This window comes from Schistocerca serialis, unplaced genomic scaffold (genome assembly GCF_023864345.2).
Source record: "Schistocerca serialis cubense isolate TAMUIC-IGC-003099 unplaced genomic scaffold, iqSchSeri2.2 HiC_scaffold_1331, whole genome shotgun sequence".
Taxonomy (NCBI): domain Eukaryota; kingdom Metazoa; phylum Arthropoda; class Insecta; order Orthoptera; family Acrididae; genus Schistocerca; species Schistocerca serialis.
Genome location: NW_026047549.1, coordinates 1,606,055 through 1,612,611, shown reverse-complemented (window position 1 = coordinate 1,612,611; position 6,557 = coordinate 1,606,055).

Sequence of the window (6,557 nt, the reverse complement as noted above, 5' to 3'; positions counted from 1 at the left end):
CCATTTTATTCCACAAGATGACAATATTTACCTGTGTTATCTATAATTTCTACTGATGGCAGTAACACAACACCAATGTTAAAACACACCATGCCTCAGCCTGGCGGAGACGTTGGGCATTGCTACAGATGTGTTTCTCACCACCAGCTAAATTTTAGGGCACAATGGCAGACAGACCAATAAAATACTGTGACAAATATTTATCAGTAAATGCAGAACGAAAAAATTTACGTATCTGACAGCTAAAACAAAAATTCCTTAGTTACTCACAGTGAAATTCACATTTTTTTATCATCCCATTTTAATCCACAAGATGACAATGTTTACCTGTGTTATCTTTAATTTCTACAGTTGGCAATAGCCCAACGTTAAACTTAAACACACAACCGCCGAGCCTGTCCTAGGCCTTGGGCATTGCTAAAGCTTTGTCTGTCATCACCAGTTAAATTTTTTGGCACATTGGACATACACACCAAAAAATCACTGTGACAATTTAATATTCAGTAAACGCACAACAAAAAATTTACAAATATCACAGCTACAACAAAAAGTGATCAGAAATTTCATCATTTACTCACAATGAAATTCACATTTATTAATCATCCCATTTCAATCCACAAGATGACAATATTTACCTGCGTTATCTGTATTTCTACTGTTGGCAGTAGCACAAAACCAATGTTAAACCACACAACGTCTCAGCCTGGCGGAGACCTTGGGCATTGCTACAGATTTGTCTGTCATCACCAGCTAACTTTTAGGGCACAAGGGACAGACATACCAAAAAATCACTGTGACAATTATTATTCAGTAAATGCACATCATAAAATTTATGAATATCACAGCTACAGCAAAAAGTGATCATTTATTCACAAGGTGTGCTGTTTTCTCAAGGTTTGCTGTCTTAGCAAGCTGTGCTGTTTTTGCAAGCCATGATGTACTACCAAGGCATGGTTTCTTAGCAAGGTGTGTTGTCTTGGCAAGGCGTGCTGTCTTAGCAAGGCGTGCTGTCTTCGCTAGGCGTGCTCTCTTCGTAAGGTGTGCTGTCTTCGCAAGGTGAGCTGTCTTCACAAGGTGTGCCATCATTGCAAGGCATGCTGTCTTGGCAAGGTGTGCTGTCTTGGCAAGGTGTGCTGTCTTGGCAAGGTGTGCTGTCTTGGCAAGGTGTGCTGTCTTGGCAAGGTGTGCTGTCTTGGCAAGGTGTGCTGTCTTGGCAAGGTGTGCTGTCTTGGCAAGGTGTGCTGTCTTGGCAAGGTGTGCTGTCTTGGCAAGGTGTGCTGTCTTGGCAAGGTGTGCTGTCTTGGCAAGGTGTGCTGTCTTGGCAAGGTGTGCTGTCTTGGCAAGGTGTGCTGTCTTGGCAAGGTGTGCTGTCTTGGCAAGGTGTGCTGTCTTGGCAAGGTGTGCTGTCTTGGCAAGGTGTGCTGTCTTGGCAAGGTGTGCTGTCTTGGCAAGGTGTGCTGTCTTGGCAAGGTGTGCTGTCTTGGCAAGGTGTGCTGTCTTGGCAAGGTGTGCTGTCTTGGCAAGGTGTGCTGTCTTGGCAAGGTGTGCTGTCTTGGCAAGGTGTGCTGTCTTGGCAAGGTGTGCTGTCTTGGCAAGGTGTGCTGTCTTGGCAAGGTGTGCTGTCTTGGCAAGGTGTGCTGTCTTGGCAAGGTGTGCTGTCTTGGCAAGGTGTGCTGTCTTGGCAAGGTGTGCTGTCTTGGCAAGGTGTGCTGTCTTGGCAAGGTGTGCTGTCTTGGCAAGGTGTGCTGTCTTGGCAAGGTGTGCTGTCTTGGCAAGGTGTGCTGTCTTGGCAAGGTGTGCTGTCTTGGCAAGGTGTGCTGTCTTGGCAAGGTGTGCTGTCTTGGCAAGGTGTGCTGTCTTGGCAAGGTGTGCTGTCTTGGCAAGGTGTGCTGTCTTGGCAAGGTGTGCTGTCTTGGCAAGGTGTGCTGTCTTGGCAAGGTGTGCTGTCTTGGCAAGGTGTGCTGTCTTGGCAAGGTGTGCTGTCTTGGCAAGGTGTGCTGTCTTGGCAAGGTGTGCTGTCTTGGCAAGGTGTGCTGTCTTGGCAAGGTGTGCTGTCTTGGCAAGGTGTGCTGTCTTGGCAAGGTGTGCTGTCTTGGCAAGGTGTGCTGTCTTGGCAAGGTGTGCTGTCTTGGCAAGGTGTGCTGTCTTGGCAAGGTGTGCTGTCTTGGCAAGGTGTGCTGTCTTGGCAAGGTGTGCTGTCTTGGCAAGGTGTGCTGTCTTGGCAAGGTGTGCTGTCTTGGCAAGGTGTGCTGTCTTGGCAAGGTGTGCTGTCTTGGCAAGGTGTGCTGTCTTGGCAAGGTGTGCTGTCTTGGCAAGGTGTGCTGTCTTGGCAAGGTGTGCTGTCTTGGCAAGGTGTGCTGTCTTGGCAAGGTGTGCTGTCTTGGCAAGGCGTGCTGTCTTGGCAAGGCGTGCTGTCTTGGCAAGGCGTGCTGTCTTGGCAAGGCGTGCTGTCTTGGCAAGGCGTGCTGTCTTGGCAAGGCGTGCTGTCTTGGCAAGGCGTGCTGTCTTGGCAAGGCGTGCTGTCTTCTCAAGGCGTGCTGTCTTCTCAAGGCGTGCTGTCTTCTCAAGGCATGCTGTCTTGTCAAGGTGTCCTGCCTTGTCAAGGCATGCTGTTCGGGCTATGCAAGGTGTTTTGTTTTGGAATTGTGTATCATCTTGGCAAGGTGTGCCATCTTTGATATGTGTGCCATCTTTGCAAGGCATGAATTCCTTACAAGCCGTGAATTCTTTGCAAGGCATGCTGTCTTTGTAAGGTTTGCTGTCTTTGCAAGGTGTACTGTCTTTGCCAGGTGAGCTGTCTTTACAATGCATGCTGTATTTGCAAGGTTTGCTGTTTTTGAAAGGTGTGCTGTTTTTGCAAGATGTGCTGCCTTTGCAAGCAGTGCTGCCTTCACATGGCATGCTGCCCTAAAAGGCATGATGCCTTCGCAAGGCGTGTTGTCTTTGAAAGGCGTCCTGCCTTCGCAAGGAGTGCTGCCTTTGCAAGGTGTGCTGCCTTCACATGGCTATGCATTCCTCCATCACAAGGCGTGCTGTCTTTGCAAGCCGCGCTGTCTTTGTAAGGCTATTTGTCTTAACAAGGCGAGCTTTGTTCACAACGAGTTCAGCATTCGCAAGGTGTGATGTCCTCACAAGGTGAGCTGATTTTGTAAGTCATGCTGCCTTTACAAGGTTTGCTGCCTATGCAAGTCGTGCTGTGTTGCCATGACATGCTGTCTACACAAGGTGTGCTATCTTCACACGGCGTACTGCCTTTGGAAATCGTACTGTCTTTGCTGTCTTGGAAAAGCGGCACGCACTGTAAAGGCAATATGCACTATAAAACACAATGGAATGGCAGCACAAGCTGCAAAGGCAGCACATGCTGCAATGGCTGCATATGCTACAAAGGCTGTATATGCTACAAAGGCTGCACATGCTACAGAGGCGGCACACAATACTAGGCAGCACACACTGCAAAGGCAGCCCATGCTGAGAAAGGCAGCACAAACTGAAAAGTCAGCACATATTGGAAAGGCGTCACACAATGGCAAGGTACTGCACACTGAAACCCAGCATGCACTGTGAAACAAGCATACAATGAAATAACAACACACTGTAAAGTGTCACAATGTGGATAGGCAGCACACACTGAAAGGCCGGAAACACTAGAAAAGCAGAAGACAAAGGAAAGGCACCATGCATGGCAAAGGCAGCCCGCACTTTAAATGCAGCACACGCTGAAAAGGTAGTGGGCACTGCAAAGAAAACATGCACTGCAAAGGCAGCACACACTGCAAAGGCAGCAGGCCCTGCAAACAGATGGCTCTGAGCACTATGGGACTTAACATCTATGGTCATCAGTCCCCTAGAACTTAGAACTACTTAAACCTAACTAACCTAAGGACAGCACACAACACCCAGCCATCACGAGGTAGAGAAAATCCCTGACCCCGCCGGGAATCGAACCCGGGAACCCGGGCGTGGGAAGCGAGAACGCTACCGCACGACCACGAGATGCGGGCCCCTGCAAACACAGCACATGCTGTGAAGCACATGATGATAAGGCAGCACCTGGTGCAATGGCAGTACACACTGCATAGCCAGCACTCGCTGAAAAGGCAGCATACATTGGGAATTCAGCAAATGCTGCAAAGGCAGCATGCACCTCCCTCTATAACAGCACATGCCTCTATAGCCACACTCGCTGCTATGGCAGCATGTGGTCCTATGACAGCACATGCTGTAATGTCAGCATGCGCTACATTGGCAGGATATGCAGGAAAGGTAGCACATGCTGGAAAGGTAATACACACTGCAAACGCAGCACAAGCTTGGACATACATCGGAAAGCCATACACACTTGAAAGGCCGCACACACAGCAAAATCACACACACTGGGAAGGCAGCTCACCATGGAAAGGCAGCATACTCTGGAAAGCCAGCACACCCCAGAAAGGCAGCACACCCTGGAAAGGCAGCACAACCTGGAAAGGCAGCACACCCTGGAAGGGCAACACACCCTGGAAAGGCAGCACACCCTGGATATGCATCACAACCTGGATATGCAGCACACACTATAAAGGCAGCATACTTTGGATATGCAACACACACTATAAAGGCAGCAGACACTGGAATGCATCACAAACTGGACAGGCAGGACTCACTGGAGATGAAGCACACACTGGAAAGGCAGCACTCAATGGAAATGCATCACAAACTGGATAGGCAGCACTCACTAGAAAAGCAGTGCACACTAGAAATCCACACACAATGGTAGGCAGCACAAATTGGAAAGGAGCACATGCTGCAACGGCAGAACACGCTGCAATAGCAGCACACACTGCTGTGGCAGCAGCACGCTGCAATGGCAGAACATACTGCCATGACAGCACATGTTGCAAAGGTAGCACATATTAGAAAGGCAACACACATTGGAAAGTCACCTCATATTTTAAAGACAGCACACATTGGGAAGGCAGCACATATTGGGAAGGCAGCACACATCGGAAAGGAAGCACACATTTAATATGCAGCAACACTGGAGAAGCACACATAGTGGAAAGCACCACGCTGGAGTCCACAGCTCGTGGTCGTGCGGTAGCGTTCTCATTTCCCACGCTCAGGTTCGATTCCTGGCGGGGTCAGGGATTTTCTCTGCCTCGTGATGACTGGGTGTTGTGTGCTGTCCTTAGGTTAGTTAGGTTTAAGTAGTTCTAAGTTCTAGGGGACTGATGACCATAGATGTTAAGTCCCATAGTGCTCAGAGCCATTTTGAACCACACTGGAAAGGCACCACACACTAGAAAGGCACCACGTACTGGAAAGGCATCACACACTGGTAAGGCTGCAGTCGCAGCGTGTGCTGCCTCACACTGTGTGTGGTTTTCAAGTGATGTGGCTCTGCAGTGTGTTCTGCGTTTCCAGTGAGTGTTGCCTATCCAGTTTGTGATGCCTTACCAATGTCTGCGCCTTTCCAGTGTGTTCTTCCTTTCCAGTATATGCTGCTTTTCCAGTTTGTGCTGCCTTTCCAGTGTGTTTCAGGCTTCTCAATGTGTGCTGCCTTTGCAGCATGTGCTGCCTTTGCAGCATGTGCTGCCTTTGCAGCATGTGCTGCCTTTGCAGCATGTGCTGCCTTTGCAGCATGTGCTGCCTTTGCAGCATGTGCTGCCTTTGCAGCATGTGCTTCCTTTGCTGCATGTGTCTCTTTGCAGTCTGTGCTGCATTTGAACATGTGTTGCACTTTCATTGTGTGCCGCCTTTGCAGCATGTGCTGCTTTTGCAGGGTATGCAGCCTTTACAAGGTGTGCATCCTTCATAAAATTTGTAGTATTTGCAATGCTTGCAGTGATTTCAAGGTGTGTAGCATTCGCAATCTGTGCAGCTTTCACAAGGTATGCTGCCTTAGCAAAGTGTGCTATGTTCACAATGTGTGCTGCCTTTGCAATGTTTGCAGCCTTCACAAGTGATTCTGTCTTCGCAATGTGGTTCAAATGGCTCTGAGCACTATGGGACTTAACATCTGAGGTCATCAGTCACCTAGAACTTCGAACTACTGAAACCTAACCAACCTAAGGACATCACACACATCCATGCCCGAGGCAGGATTCGAACCAGCGACCATAGCAGTTGCGCAGGTCCTGACTGAAGCGCCTAGAACCTGTCGGCCACCGCGGCCGGCTTCTTCACAATGTGTGCTGCCTTCATACTGTATGCTGCATTTATACAGTGTACTGGCTTCACAAGGTGTGCTGCCTTCACAAGTTGGTCCTCCTTCACAATATGTACTGCCTTTGCAGTGTCTTATTTCTTCACATGGTCTTCTTCCTTTGCATGCTGTGCTACCTTCGCAAGGTTTGCTACTTTCGAAAGGTTGACTGCCTTCACCGGATATGCAGCTTCCGCAAGGTAACCTTGCAAAGGCAGCACATATTGTGAAGGCAACACACCTAGCTAATGCAGCATTTCTTGTGAAGCAGCACTCCTTGAGAAGCCAGCACATCTTGTGAAGGTAGCACATCTTCTGATAGTAGAGGCAGAAAACCTAGCATAGGCTGCACACCTTGCGAAGGCTACAC